Raw genomic sequence first — 11,245 nt, forward strand, 5'->3', positions numbered from 1 at the left:
TTCACCAAATTCAGGCACTACGGTCATTTCAATATATCGAGGCCGGTGGGTTAAAACCTTTCTTTTCTTGCCCTTCGGCACAGCAGTGGTGGCCGAAGCGGCAATTTTCCTCTTTTTTCCTTGCCTTCTCAAGGGGTAGCAGTAATCAGGATATATGAAGCCAATTGCATCAAAAACCATGTTTAATCTTTTCTTGCCCCGACCCCCGAAGGTTGAGGACAAGGCATCATCCTCGGCTCTGGTATATGTCCCAAGCAACTCGTCGCTAGTAGCCTTAATGCATTTCAACCAGTCATCATTTGGTTCGTCAAATCCGTCCCTGAATCTGAAGGTATATTTCAATCGAACTAGTCCACCTTCGCTGGATTCAACAGTAGTCTCCTTCGGCATCTCCCAGCTGTCCACAAGTGGCCATACTCTGTAGGCTATGTGCTCTTGAATTATGTCTCTCGTGCCAATGAAAGCACAGACATTGCTAAAAGCCTTCTGACACGCTTCGGCATCACTTTCAATAGCCACCTTCAGCCTTCGAAGGCCAAAGCGAGACCAGATGGGGCGCTGGATAATTTCCTTAATATCCTCCCTCTCAATTAGATTATTACCGTACTGTTCAGGCTGACTTGTATTCACTCGCACGTCACACTTGGATTCTTACCTTCTGTCAAGCCGAAGGTACAAATGTAATTTGATATCGTTACTGCTTATTCATGATTATTCGATGAGGATATAAATAGGATAATGATTTAAGATGATTATTCATATTCTTCATATGTAATTTATGCTCCTGTTTTCTATTACATACTGAGATGATGAAGGTATGACCTTCGTCTGAAGATCATTATATCCTGAGGGAGATAATGTTTTGAAGGACGAAGGCCCTTAACCATTAACATTTGTGTTGCCTTGTTCTTAGCTCAGCATTTGAGAACAAGTCCCAACATTGGCGCCCACTTCCGGTGAACTCATTTGACCACCTTCGGCAAGTTGTGACCTTCGTCATGCCGCCGAAGAAAGCTTCAGCGCTGGGGGCTGCATTGCAGCCACTAGATGTCAACCAAGAAACATTGTGTGAAGCTAGAAGCCAAAAAAGAAAGGCTACAAGCACTACTACAAAACATGTTGTATGAGACGGTTAATTTTCAGTTCTGAAGACACTTATGAAGTGTCCAAATTTGATGGAGTCGTAAAAGATGTCCCACATTTAAGATGGTTATAAACCATCTTAAAAGATATTATATAAGACAATTTTTAATTTATAACCGTCTGAAAAAGGTATTTGTTTAAGTCATTTTGTCTGATAAACTGTCTTGAATTAGGTTTTTGTTTAAGTCACCGCTTCTAAAGAACCATAGAGAATACAAACATTATAAGTCATAAAGTATTTATCAAACTGTCTCGAATATCCTACAATAATAGACGATTACAATAGGAAAACCATCTTATTTAGGTGACTAATAATGGACGTTTTAGAAACCGTCTTATTTAGGAGACTGATATTAGACATTTTGGTGACCGTCTTATTAAGATTTAAACGAAATGACTTACACGGCAGTACATTCTTCAATTTATAATCATTTTTTTCAGATATCACGTTATAATAATTTGAAAGAGAAATATACATACACATATATTGAACAACATTATAATTAATATAATATAAATAAGTACCATTCAATATATCATAAATAAGCATTGTCAAACAACACATACATAAGTGTACTCTAAATCTAAACTAAAATACAACTGTTTGCACTAATGTTAAGCCTAACTTTATATGAATTCAAGTCTCCACATTTTGCGGCCACCAAATTTGAATTCCATTCTATGTTTTCCTGTACAACAAATAGGAGAAAACTAGACATAGCAAAAAGCTCCAAGCAGCACGTGGATGGTCTCGAAGCTGCCCTTGTGCTTCTCCCTGTTCTTGATCACTCCTACATGCCCGGTGTTCCTCCCGCCGCTCATCATGACCACGTTGTCGACGTCAAACTTGATGAAGTCCATGATCTTGTTGGTCTCCAGATCGATCTTGATGGTGCCATTTCTGCAAACTTTTAGCTATACAGAAGGGAGATTGTGTTTGGAGTAAAGAACGACCAACCTCACCACATATGGACTCAAAGAATAACTTTAGATCTGCTTGAGTGACCTGCATGTATTAAAACAAAACCATGACATAATGAATACCTAGTGGTAGTAGCATGAGTGCAGGTACCAAACCTTCTTGTCAATGTTTGTGCAGTAGATAGTCCTTGCACACATTTCATGTTCATCGTTAGACTGTAGAGCACAGAAAATCGACCAACTTTCTTAGAGACCATATCAGATAGAGCATGAACATTGAGCCATGAACTTAAGACAAGCATGTTGGTTCCAGAAGGTTTGCATACCCTGGGTAGGAATGTTTCGTTGACTGGTGCAATGGCAGTTTTTGACGGTAGAACATTGACAGGATAATATCCAAGCACGGTTCCTGACAGATTCAGAGCAGCCCTTGCACCCTCTGGGACATCGATGTTTTTCACCCCATAAATAGTAGACCCATTACACAGAGTAAGCAAACTGAAACATGGTTGGATATGGATATATTACCCTCATCAGTGAACTCTATGAAAGCAAACCTAAGGACTAAATTTGGGTCCCCACACATGTGACAGTCCACAACCTTCAGAGAGCATATCCAAGATTATGCACAGTTGGATCAAAATCAAATGGGGAACTAAATACATGTAAGAGGGTTTACAACTGTCCCATAAATTTGTACCTGTCCGCAATTTATAAATAGTGCTACGAGGTTTTCTTCAGTAACCTGAACAATAGAAGAGAAATTAGCACCAGAACTACATATGATTGTTATTAGCAACTCAAACATTTCACTACAATATTGAATAAATAGCACACTACAGAAGCTACCATATAGAATAACAGTTAGATAAAAATTGTCCTAATACATTACCCCCAACGTTTTCAACTCCGATTGGCAAAAAGGTAACACTATCATGTATGACAGAAAAGAAAGGGGCACAGCCATACAAAGCTATGGCAACAACTACATGTTTTAAGAAAGGTTGGCTATTCACAATTAATTTGTATTTTACAAAAAACAACAGTATAACTAACTACATCAACAAACACTATCTTAGTAGCCATATAAGTGTGCCAAACTTAAATATGTGCATTGCAAAATGTTTGTGTTTTGCATCTCCAACGACGACAAAGGCCTTCTGTCCCAAACTCCCAATCCAAGGTAGGGTCAGCCACGTCACTCTACCTCGCGACTTCAAAGTCGAGCTATATCGCCCTAATGGTTTCACCATCCAACCCTGAACATATAACCTACAAGTTATAACACATCTGCTGCTCATTCTGTCAAGTTCAGCAGACCACACAATCATGTCTGGAAATAAATAAAATAGCAAAATACTATGTGCATTTATTTGAGCCCAAAAAGAAAACGGAGCATGCAAAAGATAGGTACCTTCGCTGCTCATTCCATCATTCGTCTAGAAGCGACATGAAGCTTTCTCTAGTCTCTCTGAAATCCACCAGCATGCTGCAGATCTCTCACTGTGCAAGAAGTCTATCTGATGAAGGACTGCAACTTCAACTCCTGCAGCACCACGCATTCGCTCGCCCGCGCGCCCACGCACTACCGCACACTGAATTTGCAGGTCCATCACATGATATGAGAAACAATTCTGTATTGTGTGCCTGAAGTAATTGTCTGCTCCATACTCATGTATGAATATACCAACTCTACTTTTAAAAGAAAAACTATTACTCATAGAAAATACATTCCTAAAGTGGCCTACAACTAAGTGTAAGATAATGTGGTGAATGTTGTACCCATGAATAAAGTGAGCACTTATGCAATGTTGTACAAGATTTACCTCACCGACTAGTTGCCTAACTAAAACTGGTCATGTAGTCCCAACAGCAAGAATCCTAATTTAACTCCTAGTTAACTTCTAAAATTTTCATGTGCCTAATACTTCAAATATGCTAATACCTTATATTAAAGTAGATCTAAAATCACTCACTTAATCACATATATGTACTAGTCCACCTCATAATCGTGCACAAAATCATTTCAAATAAACTCATAATTTAGACCTAAACTTCACATACAAACACAATCAACACATCAACACTGATAGGACCCGTCAGATAGCCGATAAAAATTCTCAACTCATCCTACGCAATTTTAGTTCACCACAATCATAATATCGAACCTATAAAACCTAGACTTGGTCATATCATCATAAATAATGGGACAACTAAACAAACACTTTATGGCGAGGCACTTCAACGATCATCTAATATAAGCACTACAAATACTTAATACCACCACAATATCTACAAAGAAAAGAGAGGAAAGAATCCTTCCCTGTATAACTCAATGGACTAGCACGCAAGCACTGCTATAGATCATGAGGTTATCCCAGAGCACATCAACCTTAATCAATTCCGAATACACAAGAACGACGTCAATGCCATGGCTCAGGCGTCCCACCGAATACCTAGCGAGCATCACATGACCTCACTCCTTTAATTACTTCCTTTCTTAAACATGGGGATTTCAATTCTTCATCAAAAATGCACACATATACACAATTAATAATTAAGCACGGGCGTCGGATGGGAAACGAACAGAGCAAAACACGACATGGACGTGACCTGAGCAAACATCGGCGTGGAGCTAGGGACCGAGCAGAGGAGGTCCGAAAAGGAATGGTACCTAGATGATTGACCACGCCATCGGGAGGGGCTGGGAGCTCGGCATCGGCCTGGGCGTCGATGGAGAGGAGCAGGGACGGGAGGGGGCGCTCGCGTGCTGGCGTGGGGAGGGCGCGACGAGTAGAACGGTCGGACCTGGCAAACCTGGTCGGAGCAGGGAGGGAACCAGGGGGATGGAAGAGCTGGACGTGAGGGCGACGACATGTCCGACGTTGGGGCTGGGGCGAGCTCACCATGGAAGTAGGGGCACAACCATGGTAGGGTTGTTGCAGAGAGGAAGATGGAGGGAGGGGCATCAGCTAGACACAACAACAGGAAGGGGAGCTAGTTGGACCTGAGCAGGGCGACGTCGGCCATGGAGGTTTGGGCATTGGAGACGCTCAGCATGGGAGAAGTCAGGGATGGCGCTTGAGGAAGAGAGATGCTGGTGAAGGGATCTCACGTGTGGGGGAGGAAAACTGGGCTCCATGGCGGCTGAAAGGATAAGGATGGGGAGAGAATCTCCTGTTGAGTGATTTACACCAGGATAAGGCCATTAAGGAGTTATGTGATCCATTCTTGAGAGGACAATGCCGGCTACAGAAAAGGCTAGAAGCCTCAAGCGGCTGGAGATAGGGCTGGTGATTAGTAAAAGAGAAATTAGATCTTTCTTCTATTTTCTTCAACAAAAGAATACAAACCTGAGCTCTAAAATTAGGGTTTGAACAGGGTATAAGTGGATCAGATCACAACGATACGGGTCGACGGTACTTGTGACAGGGTTTGATTTAATCGAAACCAAATTGAATTTATCTAAATCTCATTTATATTGGCAGAAGCAAATTTCAGAAATCCGAGTTCTGGTATTAGGATTTAGACATGGTCTAATTTAGTCGGACCAAAATTATATGGGTGATTGTATTTAGACAACGTCTGCTTAAGTTTGAAATTGGACAAAAATGTATCTACTAAGGAACATATTTAATTTCTTCGCCTTAATGAATGGGGAAACTGATTAATTGCGAATACACGCTCTCACTACCGGAGTCGACCGCTTTGCCGAGTGCTTGAAGCACTCGGCAAAGCCCGAAAAACACTCGGCAAAGTCTTTGCCGAGTGTAACACTCGGCAAAGAATGCTCGGCGAACTGTACATCGGCAACGGCCTCTTTGCCGAGTACTTTTTGTCGGGCACTCGGCAAAAAATTTGCCGAGTGCCATTTGGTACTCGGCAAAGAAAAGTCGTCGTCACGGTGCCAAGTGACGGTGACGGATCCTTTGCCGAGTGTCTTCCTTGGCACTCGGCAAAGAGGCCAATTTTGCCGAGTGTCTGCTATCATGGCCCTCGGCAAAGACGGCTCCAGTGGGCCCCACCGTCAGTCCCTGTGCCGAGAGCTCTCGTTGGCACTCGGCAAAGGAGGCTTCTTTGCCGAGTGTCTAGTGGACGGGCTCTCGGCAAAGAGTCCTCCAGTGGGCCCCTTTGCCAGTCTCTTTGCCAAGTGCGCTGGGCGGCACTCGGCAAAGGTAGCTTCTTTGCCGAGTGCCTTGACCACAGCACTCGGCAAAGAAGGCTTTACCGGTTCCCAGGTGTCCTCCTTTGCCGAGTGCCATGGTCATAGCACTCGGCAAAGACACCCTTTGCCGAGTGTTACACTCGGCAAAGTGACCAGGAAATCCCTTTTTTATTTGTTTTTGCTATTCCATCCAAACAAACAAAAGATATATATCATTCACATCACATTATATATCAATCGCATCACAGAATCAACACATTTATCATCAACACCATATATATCACAAATATCACCACATAAATCAGGTTTCACAGCACATAAGTCTCACTAAGTATCTCACAAGACCAAGTATAACTAACATCACCAACACTCACAAATATAAGTCTGGATCATCACAAAACAGGTCATCAACGAGGTGGGCATCTGGACTGGTTCGACGAAGGGCTGGACGAAGCGTGAGGGTTGTTCGACGCCGCCGATTGACCCAGCACAGAGAAGAGATTGCATGTGTGAGAACATATGAATATATATCATGCAGTACTAAAATTTTGATACTCACAGGAGTAGTGAACTCAGCAGGGTCAGCTGCAGGGAACAACAGAGGTGGTGGAGCATGACCCTGTGTGGCGCCAAGGCTCTACATGTACGCGAACATCTCCGCCATCCTCTTCTCCAGCTCCTCACATTGCCTCCTCTCATCATCTAGCTGAGTCTGTAATATTTCGCCCTAATGTTACGATAATGCAAAGAGAAGATATATAATAATCAATGAACGATGAATAGATAAGGAATAACCTGGAGTTGCTGGATACGATGCTGTGAGCTGTCCTGCCGAGGTCGTATGGCTGGGCTCGTGCTTGTGCTCCTTGCTCGCACCTGAGAGAGAGTGGGAGTGGAGGACGAGTCGATTGCCCCGTTGGCAATCCAGTACCGCCCATGCCTCTTGCCTCCTCCGACCCTCATGAGGACATCTCCGTCGATGTCCTCGGTCCTCGGATCGTAATCTGGCCCATGGACCTCCTTGGCCATGGCGGTGTACTCACTGAGGCGGCTGTGGACGGCGGGGTTGGTGTACGCCTCGGGCCCGTCATCCGGGTTGTAGGTGACGTCGGACGTCGCCTTCCCCTTGTGGGCCATAGCATATGCCGAGAACGTGGAGCAAGGCGCGCCACCATGTGCCGCCGACTGCGAGAAAACCAACGATATGGTTAGAAATCATGTCTAATCGAAAGTTATATACCTAAATAAAAAAGAGCGCGTACCCATGCTTCCGCGTATTTGCCCAGGCTGCGGCTGCCTTGATGGTGGGAGGGACCTTGCATCATCAAACGCCGTTCCCGGCTAGCGTTGTGCGCCTCGTCCCACTCAGCCGAGCACCACCTCTGCACCATCTGCTCCCAGCACTCAGGATGTGCGGCGCACCAATGAGGAATCATTTAAAAAAATACAAGTACACGACATATCAGAAGATAAAATTAAGCATATTTAGTACCAATAATAAAGTTTTGTATTTACCTGCAAGTACTGGTCCGGAGTCAACGACATGGTTCGGGCGTCCTTCTTGCTCACCTTCTCCCCAAGGACGGAGCCATGGTAAGTGACGATGGCCTGGATGCGCGCCTCGTAGTGCATGTCCACGACGAGCTTCTTACAGCTCGTGGTAGCCACCACATCCGCCCTGGCCTCGTATCCAGCCTCGCATCTGAAGAAATCCTACATACAAAGACGATGTATCCATACATTATTTCAAGAATATGCAACAAATGCGACTTATTAAACAATATAGTGCGAGGAAGACTTACCCACAGCTCTTGCTTCACCCGCTCCGCCTTGTTGTTGAATTGTCTGCCGTCCCGATCTACTGCATCGGGGGCGACGATGTAGTGGTCGAAGGTGTATGCTGGGCTCGTCACTCCGGCGTACTCGACAAGTCCAGGGAAGTGTTCCCTGCATAGAAGGCTGAGGATGCCATTGGGGTTGCGGCCGTGACCCCCTGCAGTCTCCAAAACCATCCAAGACCTGTCCAAATGATTAAGATAAAGTATTAGTTTCTATTATTAATTTGAACATATAATATGAAAAAGCAGCAACAACATCTAAAGTTACCTACCTCTCTCCATCGGGTCGTATCAGCGGACGTCTGTCACGAAGTATGGGTCGCTGAGGGAGACTCGTGGGACCTCGCAGGTAGATGCTCCTCGAACCTGAGGAGCCAGAACCTGAGACGTCCTGCTGAGCGGCATCGTCGTCGTCGTCCTGCTGCGTCGCATCGACAGCGGCTTGCTGCTCCACCTGCTGCTGTACGGCGTCGTCCTGCTGTGCCTCCACCTCCGTCCTACGGGTGCTCCTCCTCCCCCTCCCCCTCCTCGTCCTCGTCCCACCGCCCACCATCTTTGTCCAACAACCTGCAATTAAGAGTAAGCAATTAAGCACAGATAAAAAAATGTATTTAGAAACATATGCAAAATAAATGAAATATAGCATTACATCGATTAAAAATAATCTTCATATGTGTCCGGGTTAGCCGGATCATAAGTGTCATCATCACTATCAACCATTTCATAGTCAACACCATCTGAAGGCGCAATTTCGTCATTGGCATTACCTTCAAGCATTTCTAAGTCATTCTCATTTTGCACCTCATCATCCTCCTCATCAACAACCATTTCAATATCTACTTCCATTCTGATCGCTTCGGTTAAGTCTATCTCAAATCGCCCTTCTAGCCCATCTTCTTGGAAGAACTCTCCGTCATATGTGTCCGGGTCTAAGTTATAATCTTCATCGTTTGGAACAGGTAATTTATCGTGCAGTGATACCTTACACACAACATCCCAACCCTTAAGATGTTGTTTCGTTTGGCACGCATATGGAAGATAATACACTTGTGTGGCCTGTTGGGCCACAATATAGACATTGTCTCCTGGTAAGGTGGAATCCTGTCGAATTTCGACTAGCCCAAGATTAGAATGTGTCCATCTCATAACTTCAAGGTCAAACCAATGACATTTGAATATCACTGGAGTAAGAGGTTTGGAACCATAAAAATTGAGTTCATATATTTCTTCAATTCTTCCATAATACTCGGCCTCGTCAAGCCCGGGCGTAAAGACTCCAGAACACGTGGTTTTTCGATTGGGCCGACTTTGGTCGTAGCTTGTTGTGCGAAAACGGTATCCATTGACGTCATACCCAGAAAATTCCCTGACCCTATAGGCAAAGCCATTGGCTACTTGTCTCAACTCGGCACTCATAGATGGCTCTCTTTGGCCCTGCAAGTTCAAACACGCTAGATTGTTATATTATTTCGCACGTAAGAGCAACTTCAAATGACAAACTAAGCACGTACCTTATGTTTAAACCAGGAAATGAAATCGGGCAATCCATTTCCCGCACCCTTTCCAAGAAGGGTATCATATTCCTGTGGAGTTGGGTCCCTTGATTGACGCCAGAATTCATGAAGAAATTGCTCCATGTATGGCATCACCTCTTCATGGTTGGTCAATACATATAGCATGATATGGCGCCACTCTTCATGTCTCAGGGTCTTGGTGGTCGAACCACTCACGCTTCCGAGTTGCCCTCGAAAAATGCTGAGGTTCGATTCATTGTTGCCATCATTGTAACGAGGGGGTGGATTATGCACGCTCGGCAGTTTGTCACCATAGTAAGTTGTTGTGAAGTTTGACACCTACTCCATTATGTATGCCTCTGCAATGGAAGCCTCGATTTTGCATTTATTTCTACATTTCTTTCGGATAGTCTTTAGACATCTCTCGATTGGATAGCACCAACGTCCCTGCACGGGCCCCCCCATTCGTGCCTCATACGGGAGATGAAGAATCAAATGCTGCATCGGATTGAAGAAGCCGGGTGGAAAGATCTTCTCCAGCTTACACAGTAACACGGGTGCCATCCTTTCCAAGTCTGCAATCATGGTCCAAGCTAACTCTTTTGGACAAAGCTGGCGGAAGAAATAGCTCAACTCTGCAAGCGCTAGCCAGACATGCTTAGGGACATAGCCTCGAACCATCGTCGGAAGAATTCATTCAATCCATATGTGGAAGTCATGACTCTTCATCCCTAAGACTCGCAGAGTAGATAAATTCACGCCCTACTAAGGTTAGCTGCATACCCATCAGGGAACATTAACATCTTGATCCACTGTAGTACTTCCTTCCTCTGGGCCCTGCTTAGGACGAAATCGGCCTTAGGCCTTCTCCATGTCTTTCCACCACTAGGCGGCTTCATCTCTTGGTTTGGTCTATCACATAACTCTGCCAGATCCACTCTTGCCTTTACGTTATCCTTTGACTTATCAGGAATCTCCATAATTGTTGCCCAAAGTGCCTCGGCGACATTCTTTTCAGTGTGCATCACATCAATGTTGTGTGGAAGGAGCAGGTCATCATAATAGGGGAGCCGAGTCAAGCCCGACTTATGTGTCCACATATGTTGCTCACCATATCCCACAAAACCACCTTCTGGGTTGGCCACGAGACCATCTATCTATTGGCGAACTTCGGCACCAGTCATCATTGCAGGTGGGCGGTCTGTCACCACGACACCTTTCGTAAAGTTCTTGATGTCTAGTCGGAATGCATGGTCAGGAGGGAGAAATTGTCGATGTTTATCGAATGACGAATATTTGCCACCCTTCTTCAACCAAATGAACCTAAGAGCTTCCTTGCAAACTGGGCATGGGAACTTACCGTGAACACACCAGGCGCAAAATAGCCCATACGCCGGAAAGTCATGCATGGAGTACTGGTACCAAACATGCATTTTGAAGTTTGTCTTCGTAGCTCGGTCGTACGTCCATACCCCTTCCTCCCAAGCATGGACCAATTCATCAATCAAAGGCTCCATGTACACGCCCATTTTATTCCCCGGGTGTCCAGGAATTATCAACGACACGAATATGTTCTGTCTTTGAAAGCATACGCCAGGGGGGATTGATGGGGATAACGAACACGGGCCAACATGTGTATGGGGCAGCGGTCATTCCATAGGGAT

At 44.8% G+C, this 11,245-nt stretch overlaps 1 long non-coding RNA gene across 1 annotated transcript; it reads right to left on the reverse strand.

Moving 5' to 3' along the window:
• Positions 1–1,798: 1,798 nt before the first annotated feature.
• LOC109945550 (uncharacterized) lies at positions 1,799–2,665 on the reverse strand. Its single transcript, XR_002268769.2, has 3 exons — positions 2,593–2,665; positions 2,221–2,280; positions 1,799–2,149 (listed from the first exon to the last, which is right to left on the reverse strand). It is a non-coding gene; the product is annotated as an uncharacterized lncRNA (long non-coding RNA).
• Positions 2,666–11,245: the final 8,580 nt, after the last annotated feature.

Source organism: Zea mays, chromosome 4, assembly GCF_902167145.1.
Source record: "Zea mays cultivar B73 chromosome 4, Zm-B73-REFERENCE-NAM-5.0, whole genome shotgun sequence".
NCBI classification, from domain to species: domain Eukaryota; kingdom Viridiplantae; phylum Streptophyta; class Magnoliopsida; order Poales; family Poaceae; genus Zea; species Zea mays.